Source organism: Rhinopithecus bieti, unplaced genomic scaffold, assembly GCF_001698545.2.
Source record: "Rhinopithecus bieti isolate Rb0 unplaced genomic scaffold, ASM169854v2 scaffold_23815, whole genome shotgun sequence".
Classification (NCBI taxonomy): domain Eukaryota; kingdom Metazoa; phylum Chordata; class Mammalia; order Primates; family Cercopithecidae; genus Rhinopithecus; species Rhinopithecus bieti.
Window position 1 is genome coordinate 241,731 of NW_016811396.1, and position 16,342 is coordinate 258,072.

The window sequence follows — 16,342 nt, forward strand, 5'->3', positions numbered from 1 at the left end:
TTTTTTTTTTTTTTTTTTTTTTACATTTTAGCTCCACATTAAATGTAATATATTTAGGGAAGGCAACTTCAATCTACATTTTTAAAATGAAGAATGATTATATGACTTGTGGTTTCCCTAAGTTGATGTGATTTTGTGATTTATTTATTTTCAATCTTGAAGCTGACTCAGAACTCCTGGCCCCTGTTCCAGCTTTTCCAGAGTGTTTGACTTCTCTTTACTGAAGACCTGGGAAAAGAGTTTTTCTGCTTCCTATCCCTAAAATGCATACAAAGAATACATCAGTAGCAAATACCTGAGCAAACTACAGGCAATCAATTGGGTGTTTCTTTTCCCATTCTTTATTTCTATCCTTTCTGAGAAAGAAGGCATTGGCATTCAGAGGAAGCTCAGCATCATTGTATTTAACTCGAAAGGGATTGTAGAAAGCACATCTCATTCCTTGAAAATAATGACAAATTATGCAATTTTTGTTTTACCCAACTAGATTGAAAACGCCTGGGGAATAGCCAAGCTGCCTGGCAAAGGGAGGCATTTGATGTTCAGGCTTTGGAGCTCAGGGAACGACATTGCTTTTTAAACAGGTGTGGGCTCCTAACACTGCGCTTGCTTCCCTTTTTTGGACAGGCACAGCACCTGACCAACTTCAGGAGAACAAAGCCTCCATCTGGACCAAAGGGAAAGAGAGCTGGTTGCCCGTGGAGCAGCAAAGAACAAGGCTTTGCTTCCCTTTGAAGCGCTGGCGTTCTTGTTAATCACCTGGCAAAGTCTTAATTTAAGAGGGACTCTTAGAGAAGGGGAGAATCCCAAGTATATTTGACTTTCATATCAAATCTACCGACCTTTCATCAGCTTTATTAAAATTGCTGATGTCTCGTGTATTACTTGTGAACCCCATTTGTATCTGAATATGAAGTATTGCCTTGAGGTCCTCTGTCATTACTCTCTGGTCCTGGAATGTACTCACATTGCTGCCTTCTCCATGGAGTAATTATTTCTGGGGATAAATACTGTAGTATCAGGCACACCGGATTACAATTGTTGCAGGGTAAACACAAGGGGACTTTGGGTTTTTAGAATGCCTAATTAGATGTCAGTAAATGCACTGTGCGATGATTGAAAAATACAAGTCTGGGAAGTACTGCATTTTCACCATTGCAGGATACATGCATTAACACATTTCATATATTTATTTTTATGAAATAAATATCCTGAAGGAATTATCTTGCCCTGTTAGAAAGACACCTGAAAGATTCACTTTGGATAAATATATGAATCCACAAAGCTATAATCTTGGGAGAAGAGGTCAGCCCCATCTCATGTGTGGAATATGTCAATGATTCCTCTGCATGTATCTCACCCATCTTCAACAGTGGAGTGCTATTAACAATCAGAGAGTAAGTAATTTCTTGATGTTACAGTTGATACTGGGTGTTGCGTGCAGCCAAATGTGGGAAATACAAAAAAACTAGGGTACTTCTGGCCATAAAAGGGTTTGTAATCCATGTGAGAAAAATAAAATCATCTGTGAACATCGTCGCAAAAAAATAGAACTAAGCATTAAAACAAGGTCAATGAGAAATAAGAATAAGAGAGTTTTAGTCAAAGAAATAGGTAACAGGGTCCATGGAATGGCAGGTTAAGATAAACCTTACAGTTTGTATGCAGTTAGAAAAGGAAGGATACAGAGGATGTGTTTTTAGTTTGATGAATTCAAAGAGAAAAGACATATAGCATGCAAGAATAAACCAGCAGAAATTCTAGTGGAGACTTTCACCATGTGATAGTCGAGTTTTGAAATGATCCCTGGATAAATGGAGACTTGACTTTAGTCAGTTATCAGATTAGAAATTAAAGATGAAGGTTGGCTTTTGATGAGAGGAGTGTTTGTATGCGTGCACACCATGCACGCTTGTGTGTGTACATTCAGAAAACCCCTTGCTGGCCGGGCGCGGTGGCTCACACCTGTAATCCCCAGAACTTTGGGAGGCCGAGGTGGGTGGATCACGAGGTCAGGAGATCGAGACCATCCTGGCTAACACGGTGAAACCCCATCTCTACTAAAAACGCAAAAAATTAGCCGGGCGTGGCGGCGGGTGCCTGTAGTCCCAGCTACTTGGGAGGCTGAGGCAGGAGAATGGCGTGAACCCGGGAGGCGAAGCTTGCAGTGAGCCGAGATCGGGCCACTGCACTCCAGCCCAGGTGACAGAGCGAGACTGTCTCAAAAAAAAAAAAAAGAAAAGAAAACCCCTTGCTTTCTCCTTGTCTCATGCTACAGATTTCCATGAGGTGCCACACCCAGACACAACCCATTGACCCGTGATTTATACTTCAAAATATCCCTTTCTTTCTTCATCATGGCAAGCTTTCACTTTGTGGCCTGTTTCCAGCTGACAGGGTATGGGAGTGACCAACAGAATGGTCTGACACCGGGTTGTAAGTGTGTGACCTGCTGTAACACATGCTACTTCTTCCAAACTGCATATATTTGCAAAGGGTATGCCTAACCCTAGGAGCCAGGGGAATACCTCTCTAAGGAGCGGATAACTGAGGAGTTTGAGAGCAGGAGGACATCTGAGTGTCCCTCAGTTTCCTCCAGATAAGTTGCTGCCTACTCACTGAAATGTACCCTGGGACAGGAAAAGGCTTGCTCTGTAGGCCAGCAGACATTACCAGGCCTATAAACAATGAAGCTTGTCATATTGGGGGTTGGAAGTGAAAAGATAGGCAGAGAGGTGGTGCTAGCAAAATCCCATTTAGAGAATTGTTTATTTTTCTAGTTTGTAGCTTATGCTTAGAGTATCTGTAATAAATAAACATGCTCCAGAAGAAGCACAACTTAACAAGGAGTAGATGAGACTGAATGTGGCGACTCCAGCCCTGTACAAGAAGCACTGGCCCATTAAATGAATGTTCACAGCTACTTCTTTATGCTCTCCCTCAGTAATCAATTTCTGAAAATACCAAATAATTTTGAAACAGCCCCTTCTGACCTCACTCTCCAGTGATGCTGGACCAGCCCTTGCTGATTTGCCTACCTCGTTTTTAATCAATCAGATATGACATTTATGTTGTTTTGTTTCTTTCCTTTGCCTACCCCTGCACCTTTTCTCTTTCCCTGGCAATATTAAATGGTAGCTGCCCCCCGCCTCAAGGTTAGGGTCCAAAAGGTAGCTTAGTATTTATAGATTTGGGCATCTTTGGAAATAGCAGCAGAGGAATCTAAATGCCTTTGCAAGGGGCTAGAACATGCTGATGCTGTACTAGGATTTACTTTCTGTTCAGATAAAAAGACCCAAGATGCCCAGAGCCTGAACACAGATAGAACTTGAGAAAGAAAAGCTGTTAGCCTGAAATATCTCCTATCAGACTTTTAAACAGGGTCTGATTCAGACAAAAGGGTTAAAAAATCCAATTTGAGTCTTCTTTCTTTTTTTTGACTGATTAGATTATCCAGGTCATCCAAAAAATAACGTCTCCAATTTCCCAGTGTATAAGAGATAATGTTTGTGAAAGGGTTTTAGAGAATTGACTTTTAAAATACACTGTATAAAATAACCCTCCTATTTATTTGTTCATGTTTTCTTTGAGATCTCAATTCCCTCTTCTTGTTTTTCTCCTCCTCCTTTCACATTCTTTTATTTTCTTTCCTGCTTTTCCTTTCTCTTGTCATCATTCTTATTTTGAATATAATTATAGTTGTTAATATGTATCTTAGTAAGGGTGGAATACTGGGGATGCCAGAAAGGGAGTTACCATAGAAGGTCATAGGAGTTCATGATTTTATATAGGGGGAAAGGAGAAAGAAAGGTTAGGAAGATCAAATGAAGATTAGTGAGATTAGAAGTGATGCTCCATTAAAAAAATTAAAAAGCTTTAGATAAGAGAAGAAATTGCTTTGACAGATGAGAAGATCACAATCCACACACAAAAAAGTTTAGATTCTCAGGAAGCAAGTTGATAGTTAGTGAAAAAGTAACTGTGAACTGTGAACTCAAGAGGTAAATATTTATCAAACAGTGGATCACACAAAATTTAAAATTTAAAATTTTAATTTTTTTAGAAAAACATGGGCCAGGATCTTTGCCTATAAGATACACAATCTTAACAAGTTTTAGCGGTCAATAGTTTAACAAACTAATAGCAAATGATATAGGTATAAATCAGTGACCTGGAAGGCTTTCTGGTAAGGGTATGTCTAAAATGACTGCTAGAATAAGACAACGCTATTAATATGAATTATGTCAAATAACAAATATGCTAGGCAATTAGTAGAAGGGAAGAAATCAATTGTGATCCATATAAAGAACTGACCAAATAAGGAACTAAAACTATAACTATACTGTAGCATAGATCAACAACTATAGTCAATATGGCCAAAGTCCAGCTGCCTGAGTTTTATTGCATGGTTCTTGAGGTAATTGTTTCAGCATTTTAAAATGGTTATAAAATAATCAAAAGAAGAATACTATTTTATGACATTTACAATTTATACGAAATTCAAATTTCAGTGACCATAAAAAAAGTTTAATTGGAACACAGCCAAGCTTATTTTTTTGGTCTGCGACTGCTTTCATGCTATATAAAAGAGTTTAATTGTTGCAACAGAGGCCATATGGCCTGTACAGCCAGAAATATTTACTATCTAGCTCTTTACAGAAAAGTTTTCAACTTTTGATCTGTAATCTCTGATTTTGGGAAAATTGGGTTCTTGTCCATATATTTAATCCAATTAAACAGATATTAATTGAATGTCTACTGCTTTCAGTGATGTGTTCTGTAATATATGAAATTACATTGTAAATGTCTGTTCCGTTGGGATTTCTTTGGTAAACAAAATTGATAGGAGAAGTTACCATAAGCCCGATACAAAGAATGAAATAAAGAGGTCAACATTAAGACTCTGTGAGAGTTTTTCTGGCTCAAAAAAATAATAATAAAAAGGAAAGGTTATTCTAAAAGGAGATCACACCATGAGTTTTGGACAACAGGTATCAGAAAAACACATGTCCTAGAAAAAAGTATCTGTTTAATATGCCCAGAACATGTCTGTGTGCAAGTAAGAAGTAGCAGAATCAAGGTTAAAAAGAAACATTAATTTGGCCAGATTATTAAGTCCCTTCATGTGATGCTAAGAGTTTAGTTTTTCTCCTGATAAGAGATCATGAATTTTTGACCTCAGATTGATTGTAAAGAAGAGTGAGTTTGAGATATATTTCAGAGATAGAATCAGCGAACTAACTAAATATTGGAGTGAGGAGACAGAAATGGGGAGGTTCCTGGATATGTTGCCTGCATGAACAAGGGCCTTCGTAAGGTGATGATGAAGGAGGTAGTAAGAGAATGGGGAGGCTGAGTTCTGAGGGTAGGTTTGAGTGGCCTCTGGGAAATTCATGGGCACAGATTTAAGCAGAGGTAAAAGATATCTCTGACTGGATAAGAAGAGTTGGAAACGATCATTACAAGCCAGGAGCCAAAGGCCTGGGGTAAGTGGGATATCCAGGGAAGGGAAATCAAACAGAAAGCAAGGGGGATGCAGGGCATAATTAGAACAATAATACTCTTTAAGAGTTATCAAATGGATATAATATCAAATCCTCCTAAGCCTCCTTCGGATTTAAGACCTTACAGAACTGAGAGCTAGATTGCACACTGAGTGCATGAGGAAAAGAGAAAAGAGCTTATAAAGGGCTGCATGCCTCTCACCAAACATGACTCCGATCACAGTCATGGTTTTGGAGAGTCCTCCCTGTGCCCTTAATTCCTAATTATGAGCCTAATTTCCTACGGTTACAAAGGAAATAAAATAATTTTAAAACTTTCAAAAAGCAGGGTGACTTTGTGGTCCTCTGCTTCTGGGACAGCAACCTCTCCTCCATCCCCAATTAGATACATTGTCATTTCTTGATTTCTCACCCTTTTCAGAGGCTGATCATATTTTGTTTTCTACCATCTCCCTTTATTTCTTCCTTTGCCAGTTGCTAAGCACTCCCTTGTTGCTAAGTGGGATATGAGCACTTAATTTACTCCATTCTTTTTTCTCATACCAGATTTTAGAAATTGCAGATCCTGTTTAATCAATGTGTAAATGCAATGCTTTTGATGTATTTTCCCTAAGAGCAATATTTTGATCATTCTTAATGATACTTAATGAAGTCACCGCATGATTTCTGATTGTACCTAATTGAAGCTTGTGACTTGCATTTAAATATTATCATCTTACAGCTTTAGGTCTATGAGATGAAAATTTTCCAGGGCCCAAAATATTAGAAAACATAAAGAATTGATGTTTTATTGTAAATTACAAATTATTCTAAAATATTTTATTTGTAAGCTAATGTACATATATGAAATTAAGTGAAAACTGAAGCAAATTTTCCAAAATGTGTTTTGTATGTTGATGATAATGGGAGAAACCTCTTTGATGAAGCTGTTTAAGCACTAGTCTTATCAACAGAATCTAAAAAGCCTTAATATTAATACTTTTATATGGAGCCTACGTTGAACTACATATGATATCCAAGATGCAAATAAAGCCTGGCTCTTGAAAAGGTAATACATTAGGAATTTATTTTTTCTTGAATCCTCTTCTACAGACCTAACCTCAGTGATTTAGTGCCTAAAAACCATTGGGCCAAAATTTTAACTGGATCCAAACTGTCATTCTTCTGATTTTGCTTCCCTTTCATCAAGATTTGTCCATCATGTGCCCCAAGCCCCCAGGGTCCTTTTCTTTCCTACAAGACAGTGGGTAGTAATGATTTAATCAGAGACAATAACCCCTGCTAATATGTTAACTAGCTAATATATGAACCCTCCTAGGATAACACATTAGGCTTGACCCAGATCAGAAAGGAAAAAAGAAAAAAAAAAAGAACTCTAGCTCCACTAGAAACCCTGAAGGAATAATGCCATTACAGAGACTTAACCCCATAGGAAGCCAGTGGGGGAGCTACTTAAGGGCAGCTTTTAACATTCTCCGGTATCATGTGGCAGTCTCTATGTTGAGTCAATGGTGGAAATAAATAGTAATTGTGGTGCTGACAGAAATCAATTTCACTAGTTACTTTTAATACCTCTCTCAGGGATTTCCATGAAGAATCATAAAGCACACCCAAAGCATAGATTTTGCTTAATATCTTTATAAGAGGAGAGAAGGCACCAAAGTCAAGGGTGGGGGGAATACTTTTATCATCCACATCACTTTAATTTCTTCTTAATGCTTTTTCTAAATATTAAGGGTTTATAAAGATATCTCTAATAAAATATTTGTTTTTGGAGTCAGCTAGTTAAAATACTGGTATTTCCTTCTATTTTGTAAATAAGGAAGTCAAAGCCTAGATGATGTAAATTAAATAAGGCTCAAAGTTTAGTAGACATGAAAGCTGAGACACAAATCTAATACTTTTAGTTCTAAGGCTGGGGCATCTCTCTAGCTACACAGGTATTTACCACCCTATTCCTCAGAGAGATTGGAAAATGTCAGGTGTAACCAATACACACATGGAACAGTACTAGGAGGCTGGACCTGACTTCTGGGGCACTGAGCCCTATCATTACCTCCAGCTAGCTTCTGACTTCCCAACTCCCTAGAGAAAAACACTAAATCTATTGAAGCAGAAGGAGTCCAAAAGATAACAGTAAATGTGTTTTCCAATAGACATATTATCTTAAAGGTTGTTAGTTACTATAGTATGACTACTATAGCAGTACTGCTAGGAGTAGTACTAACCATGGTATAACTAGTGTAAGCTTGATCATTACTTGGACATACATTTGAGGATTAGGTTAAGACTCTACTGAAAAAAATGCATTCCAAATGCCATACTGTCTCAACTAATAGACTTTAGACAAATAATCCATTTGTGGCTTTAAAAACACCACTATAAGACAGCAACTTTTCATCAAGGTTCTTAAAATACAAATATGGAAAAAACATATGACAGAATCTATTATGAAACAAAGCAAATTCTAATAGACATAGTAAGAATTCAGACAAGGAAGGGAACATTGCTACATATGAAGCATTGTGCTAAGTTATTTGCATGGATTATCTTGTTTAATCTTTTAACACAGCTAGGAGACAGATAACATCATCATTCTCATTTTACAAGTGAAGAAACTGAGACAGAAGGATAAGTAAATGGCTCAAGTCACACTGACAATAAGTAAGTGGTCAAGACAAGATTGAAATCCAGGCATCTACCTTTTGAACACAAACTACATTCAGCCTCCTTGGCCTTGGTTCACATTCACACATATTAAGAGCTGGAATATAACTGGGAAGGCATAAAGTGGGACATCGTTTAAAAAAAAAACTTACATTCTACTCTGGGGAAGTGATACAACATGGCTTAAATTACGGTAGCATTAGAAGTTCTCCTACTTCTTGAGCTGTCATATACAAAGACTTTATTAACTGGCCATTACTAACTTTGAAGCAATTCTCTGATGTGCTATATTGGTTAATATTTTTCTCAACTCTGTGGATAAAAAAGAGTGTTTCAAACTTTAATATGCATATGAGACTTTGTTAAATAGCGTACATATTCGTATTTGTTAAATAGAGTACGCACTCATACATACTTCTGAGTATCTACTCAGAAGTTCTGGGCCGAGGACTTAAGAGTGTGCATTTCTTACAAGTTTCCTGGTGATACTGACATTGCTGATCTATGAGCCACATTTTAAGCATCTGGGATATAGATTATATATTTATCTAACAGCCAAATGATAAAAAGCTGTTAGAAAATAAATACTCGAACCATTTCAATTATTAAACTTTGAATGGATTAACTAAAATTTGAGAACACTATGATTATTGGCAATAAAGTGCCCAAACTGGAAAGATAGCATTTAATTAAGAAGAATATATAAGGGAGCATGCAGTTGGTTAAAAAGATACAAATAAAAAAATTGATGCCAACAGATTAATTAACTCTCTCAAAGTCTCTGAGCTGTGAATGGTCAAGCCAGAATCTAAACGCATTTAGATGTGGCTCCAGTGTTCATTATCATACTGACTATGCATACTATTTCTGAAAGGATGTAGATTAAAGTATGTATACATGCTTTATTTTAGGACACAAAAGGTTATTTGAATGCGCTAACAGCCTCTGAGGGAAGAAATGCAATACAATGCCAAGAAGAAAAATCTGAAATATTAATTCTTTTGAGCCCTTGCACTCATACTTACCAGACTACACTTGCAGTTTCGTACTTAGCAATGGGTCACAGATTAGGTGTGATATTGACAACATAAAATATGTTCAAATGAAATAAAGAGTCATTTTTCAAAGTCTTAGAAATATGTCAAAAGAGCTACTGAAAGAAGCAGTGATATTCAGAGTGAAGGAGAACATACCAAGGGATGATGTTGGTTAGTGAGAGACAGTAAAGAAGGAGTGGGATTGTTCTGTGCATGTTCTGAGAACACCATTACAACTAATAAATGGAAGTTGTAGCAAAACAATTTGTCAGTTAAGCATAAAATATTAGCATTGGTAGCATTCAACTGGAGGCCCAATAAATATCTTCAAGTAATCATACAGTTGAGATTCCAGTCCTGTGTGAGAGGTAAGAGTGGATGGCTTATGAAGATCCACCTCTAAGTCTTTGTGTATAAATACTGTGAACTTAGGAATCACATGATAAAGTCTTTTCTCAATATAGTACTCAAGAAGCAGTTTAGCTAACAGAATAAATTAAAAGAGTATTTTATTATTTAGTTACATGTTGAAGGATATTAAAGGAAATCTAATTTATGACTCACTGAAAAATTGTATAAATTGCTTCCTCCTCTCTCTATTTCTGTTGTATAGTTGTTTAAAATAACCCACATGCTCTAAACTGCAGAAATTTCTGCTTCAGATTAGCTACATATGGCATTTGTTTTCTCTGTCTCCTTCTCCCTCCTTTCAGCAAGAAGGAGAAAATCGGGAAAGAGAATCTGTTTTTGAGAAAGTGAAAAAAGATTCGTTAGCTACATTGAAGGGAGAAGCAGGTAACAGTTTTTTACTCCTCACCCATGAGTCCAGGGTTGGAAGATTCAGAAAGTCTTTGCTCTAGTTCACTCTGGTCAAAGTCCAGCTTGGACTTCAGCATGCATATATTTACGGGGAGGAATGTATTGTAGTAGATATTAGGAGAAGGAGTATCAGGGAAAGCTGGCTTACTTCTTCTCAGTTATGGAACAGAAATACAATTATCACTAAAGAAATGGAAGCGCCATTCCCTTCGATTCTACCACTTAGAATGGTAGGAAAAAAATGTTGGGAAACATTAGAATGTTGGGGGGAAAAAAAGAATGGCAATCTAAAATCCTGTAAATGCCAAATTGCCTTCCTTTCTTTAAGGATCTAACTCGCTTCCTTAAAGAAATTATCATCATTTGATGACCATGGAATTTCTCCCTGGCTATATATAAAATAGAATCTGCAGAGTTGATAATAGTTTAAAAAAATCAATCAATACTTCAGTCAATTTTCTGAGCGCTGACTATGTGCTCGGTCACTTATTTGGTGTTCTGAGAGGATATGGGAGAGAAAAGATCTGGCCTTCAGAGGGCTGTGTTTTGAGTTCAATACTAGCTAGTAGTCAAATTATCTTTCTAAATTTTGAATGTGTTTATATGTCTGTGTATGTTTGTGTGTGCTTCTATCTTACATGCTAGTGTGTTTATGTATGTGGAATGGTGTTAATCTGCCAAAAGCAGAACCACACGAAGGTTTGTTGTTATTAACAATTTGGGACAAGACATCAGTTCAAGAGCTTGCATTAGAGGCACTAGTTCTGGGAATGTATTTGTCTGTTTATCAAGAAGCTTCTACTGTTTTCTGTAAGTATAATAATGCCTAGTAAGCTGTTGCAGATTTCCACGTCATATGAAACTAGATGGTAAGGTACCAATATGCGGCTCTCAGCAGAAGTTGGAGTAGTTAGTGTCTTTTGTAATGGCTCCATTGATAATGGCTAATACACTATCACTGAATCATCATGGAAACCGTGATAGATACACCTACTGTATACATAATGCTTATTGAATACTGCATACTGTTAGGAAAATGGCTCATAAAAATCCTCAATATCTTTTTTGTCCTCTCCTCTTTTTCTGTTTCTCCTCCTGTGTTTGCTCAGTGTCACTGTGCTATGTAAATAACTGCACTGGGGTATGGGACGGATGAATGAGCATATGGATAGATATCCCTGTCATTTCTGTTGATGGTTCTAGAGACAATTCCCTTGAACAATGAAAAGTGTAAGTTTAGATGGTCCAATCAACAAAAATTGTGTGCCAAATGTAAAAGAGAAATGAAGACAGTAGAAAATATATAATATTTATAAGGCCTCATTTGTTAGGCTCTGTGAGACAGCTTATGATGTAATAGAGGACACTGGATTGGGGAGTTAGAACACCTGAGTTCTTGTCCTGATGGCTACTGACTACTGGTGTAACCTTGGGCAAGTTGTTTATATTTTCTGAATTTTGAAATGTGCATGTGTGAGTGTGTGTGTTTTGGGTGAGGTTTGTGGTTAGTGTCTAAATCCACTTCTGGTTTTCATATATTTTTGTTTTAGTGCATTGATTCCATCAGAAAATTATTCAGCAAGCATTTATTTACTTTCTTTAAAAAAGTTGTGTCCACCTGTGAGTTGGCTCACGTCTGTAATCCCAGAACTTTGGGGCGGATCACCTGAGGTCAGGAGTTCAAGACCAACCTGGCCGACATGGAGAAACCCCATCTCTACTAAAAATACAAAATTAGCTGCGTGTGGTGGCACATGCCTGTAATCCCAGCTACTCAGGAGGCTGGGGCGGGTGAATTGCTTGAACCAGGGAAGTGTAGGTTGCGATGAGCTGAGATCATATCATTGCATTCCAGTCTTGGTAACAAAAGTGAAACTCCACCTCAAAAAAAAAAAAAAAAAAAAAAAAAAAAAGTTGTGTTATTTAATGTGTAGAGAATATAGAAAGATAAAGGGCATTGTCCTTGCCATTGTCCTTGCCTCACTTTAAATCTAATTCATCAGAAAAAAATATATAAATCTAGAAATCAGAAAGTATATAACTAAAGGCTTGTTCATGAATTCAGATCATATAATGAGTAAACATGAGGTTACAGAGAGCAATGGATGTGGTAGGATAATTTGTGAAAAGCAGTTGATGGGAATAATTCAGTTATGCAGTCTCACCTCTCCACAGAGTAATTCTCTGTCTTCCTTCCATACCATGTAGTCTGCTCACCTGAACACCTGACCTGATACTAATCATTTATTCTTTGTCATGGGGGATCGAAACAGTATTTCTAGTCTTATTTTAAAGTGTGAAAGTTTAGACGTTAGCAAAGGATTACTATTGACATGGGAGCAACAAACATGGAAACTTTAAGAGTCACACCATGGAATCAACAAGCTATCCTTTTTATCATCACAATTGTTACTATTAGAAAATAACTTTCTTGGTTGCAAAATTATGGGTGTAAAATTAGGTCCTGTCCAGGATTTCAGTTCTCTCCCAGGTAGAATTGCTTATAAGCACAGACTTCTAACTTAGAGATTTCATCTGTCATGTGGCAGAGTTCAAGAAGGTTGGTCCTATTATACCAGCAACGTCATGAGGCTTTCAACATAGCTTTAGTAGACACACTTTCGTTCCCTTTTGGTCAGAGTCTGGTGGAAGTTCTCTCTCAGGACCTGTCAGAATGGTAGGCAACTGTGGAAGCAGCAGCAATTAGTTAATAAAACTGTATTGTTCCTGACAGCTTTTACACATCTATTTTCTTCTGCTGACTAAGAAGGTCACCTAAATTCTATCTTTTCCAGCATCTTATTTTTGGCTGGATCAAGAAAGAGCAGTGACAAACTCTGCAGAGATGCCACAGTGGAATTTTAACATTAATTAGAATCTTTGTTTTCCTAGGGAATCTCATAAGCAGAAGAAAGAGGTTAAGTACAAGAAAGAATCCGACATTAATTCAAATTTAAGTCTTGGCTCCTACAGTGACTAGCTGTGTGATCTTGAGGAAGTTATTTATATTTTCTACACCTCAATTTATTTATTGGTAATAATAATGAAACTTACTTAATAGGGTTGTTATGAGGATTTAAAAGGTCTATTTAAATAATTTATCACAGTGCCCAAATAGCAGTAAACATTTGTGGTTGTGGTGGTTGTAATCTTTCTTGAGACTAGAGAATGATGGATTAAAAACCAAGCTTCTGTGTGTAGGAGGAAAGACACTACAAAGTACTTGTGTCTGGTGGCTACTCCTCAACCTTCTTTGTTTTTGTAAAAATCACAACATAATGGCCTTCTTGAAACATGGGTATCTTAAGAGAAACCAAAGAAAGGGAAACCCAAGAAAGCTAGGAAATCATTGCAAAAGGTCTAGGAATTCATATTTAAGATAAGCAGAGACTATAGGTTGAACAAATTACAGATATAGATATAGATAGATAAATAGATGATAGATAATGTACTAGATGTATTGCATGCATATAGTACTCAATGTAGTAAAATATATGATTAACAAAACATAAATTTATTTTGCTAGAAACTGAATTATGCTAAACATGCTATAAATCAGGAGAGATAAACAAACACCTACTACTCTGGAGGCTCAGAAAAATATGGGACATGCAAAAGGCATCCTTGCAACGGATTTTCTGGAAACTTCTGCTAAAGGCAAATAACAAAGTGACCTTTATGAAGGCTCCTTACTATACTGGATTCTCCATGTCATCGAAAAAGATTTTTGGGGGAGAAAAGCTGTGATTACAACTGAGATAGGCACCAAATACATAAAGTTGGCTCCATGAATATCCTCTCCATTATTAAACCAACACCTAAGCTACCTAATGTCTATGTTTGCCAGAGAATTAAAAACAAAGAAAATGAGAAGAAGCTGTTGTTGTTTTTTTGACTGTACAGATATTTTTTGCTTGTTCTGCTGACATACAATATTAGTAAATAAAGAGGAGAATATGACTCCTTGATCTTCATTCCTACATAAATAGTGCAAAAATGGAAACTTGAAGGATATGACTAGAGTAAAAGAAACAATATACAATATTATGACCTTTTGGATAGAATCAAAATTTTGTGGTGAAATTTTACTGCCTAAAACCCTGAGGCAGGAGACTAAAGCTAATTCCAATAAATGGAACAAGTAGAGGGGTAAATTATTTTTTCATATATATGCCGTATTAGTTTTAATTAAGTAGTAAAATATATGATTAACAAAACATAAATTTATTTTGCTAGAAACTGAATTATGCTAAACATGCTATAAATCAGGAGATTTATAGCTAGAAAGTTTTCTGTTCTTGAAGGTATTAAAACTATGATGTTCTGGGAATATTGGAAAAAAACATTTCCTATTCTAAAAGAATAGGTTGGATGACCATTTAAGTTGGAAAAAAGGATTGAAAAGGAGTCCTGAGGAAACACTTGATTTTTCCGTTTACCTTGGATTGATCTTAGTAGGAAATTTTATGATTAGCGTTAAGTGCAGGCAACATGAAGCACACAGCTGGGGCAATAACCAAAAATATAATTCTGTTCTTAAGAAAAAATATCAGACCCAATTGCTTCCTTTTTGGCCTGACTTATTTAGATCAGTTGATCAGCTCCAATTTACCAAGGGTTAGTTTGAGATTCCCCTTGGGAGAATGTAGGCTTTTATAAACACTTTTGTGGAAGAGTGTGAGAACTGAGCATGGTGAGAGGAAGGGCTAGGGGTCTTGCAAATGTCCTTCATGCCATGTTGAATCTGCCTATCCTGCTTCTAGTTTCTCCAAGGCCCTGAAGCCCTGCTGTTTCTTACTGACCACAGAGGTCACAGCAAGGGCCCTACCCACATATAAGTTATGGTAAATTATATTCTTATTAGATTGGTCCTTTCCCCCAGAGCAATAATTTTTGATAGCAGCAGTATAGGGCATCTCTGAGAGCATTTTGGAAATTTGGCTTATTGGAGTTAGGGGTTGCATTTGTGTTTGGAGGATGCTACTGAAATGTAATGGGGTGGAAACAAAGAAACCAATCTATTGCCATGAATGAAAATCTCACACGAAAAAATTATCCCAAGCCCCACCTAACTTCTCAATGTCTTACCAGTCTTTCACATATGTAAGCCTAGACTCTACATCTGTTTTGTACATAGAGTTCGTTGTAATATATGCTGGCTTTTCTGTAAATGCAACTGTCATGCATATCAAAGGAAGACCTTTTTTTTTCCCAGAACTTTATCAAAATGTTTTGTTATTTCAGTAAATAATGTCACTGGTGACAGTACCACTCCTGGTATTTTGACTATCAATCTTACTTGCTATATTATTCTGATTTGTACTTAATTCATTCACAAATATTTCATGTTTAGGTGAGCGCATCCAACTACTTCATCATGTTTCCTGGTATAGCACTGCCTATGCATTTAGATATTGAAATACATGTTGTCTTATGATATATAATTTTTTATTTTTTCTAAATATTAAAGTTGTTATATTTCTTTTAAAAATCTGTATGTTTGGCCGGGCTTGGTGGCTCATGCCTGTAATCGTAGCACTTTGGGAGGCTGAAGTGGGCAGATCACAAGGTCAGGAGTTCAAGAGAACACTGACCAATGTGGTGAAATCCCGTCTCTACTCAAAATACAAAAAATTAGCCAGACTTGGTGGCACATGCCTATAATCCCAGCTACTCGGGTGGCTGAGGCAGGGGAATTGCTTGAATCTGGGAGGCGGAGGTTGCAGTGAGCCGAGATGATGCCACTCCAGCCTGGCCCAGAGAGCAAGACCCCGTCTCAAAAAAAAAAATCCGTATGTTTATAAGTTATGTTATTCATGTATTTCATTTCAGGATACTACCCTAGCAATACTAGTATTGTACTGGAGGCATTTGTAGCTGTTAGCATTGAGAACAAATGCTCTAAAGAATTTCCTGTTCCAGGTATAAGGCTTTCTCTAGTCTTCCAAACATCTAACTTCTAAACTTCTAGATCTGTGATGATTAAATTTATGATCCTTATCCTTAGGAAACAAATACATGGAACACCTCCTTATACTAATACCCTGCCAAAATGATTTTTCCAATTTGTTTATGTACTTCTTGGAAAATTATATGATTTAGTCATATGGGAAAATATACGATGTAGTCAGGCCGAAGTACATTCCTTACCTACCATCCTTACGTATGAATCAATATATGCATTTGGTGTCATGTTATGCCTGAATCCCAACTATTTTAAAGTGTGAGCTTCAAATGGATCAAATTTATTCTTGGTGAATAGAAAATAACAATTTTGAAGTAAGGAAAAATGGTTCAGAACCGGAATTGAAGCTC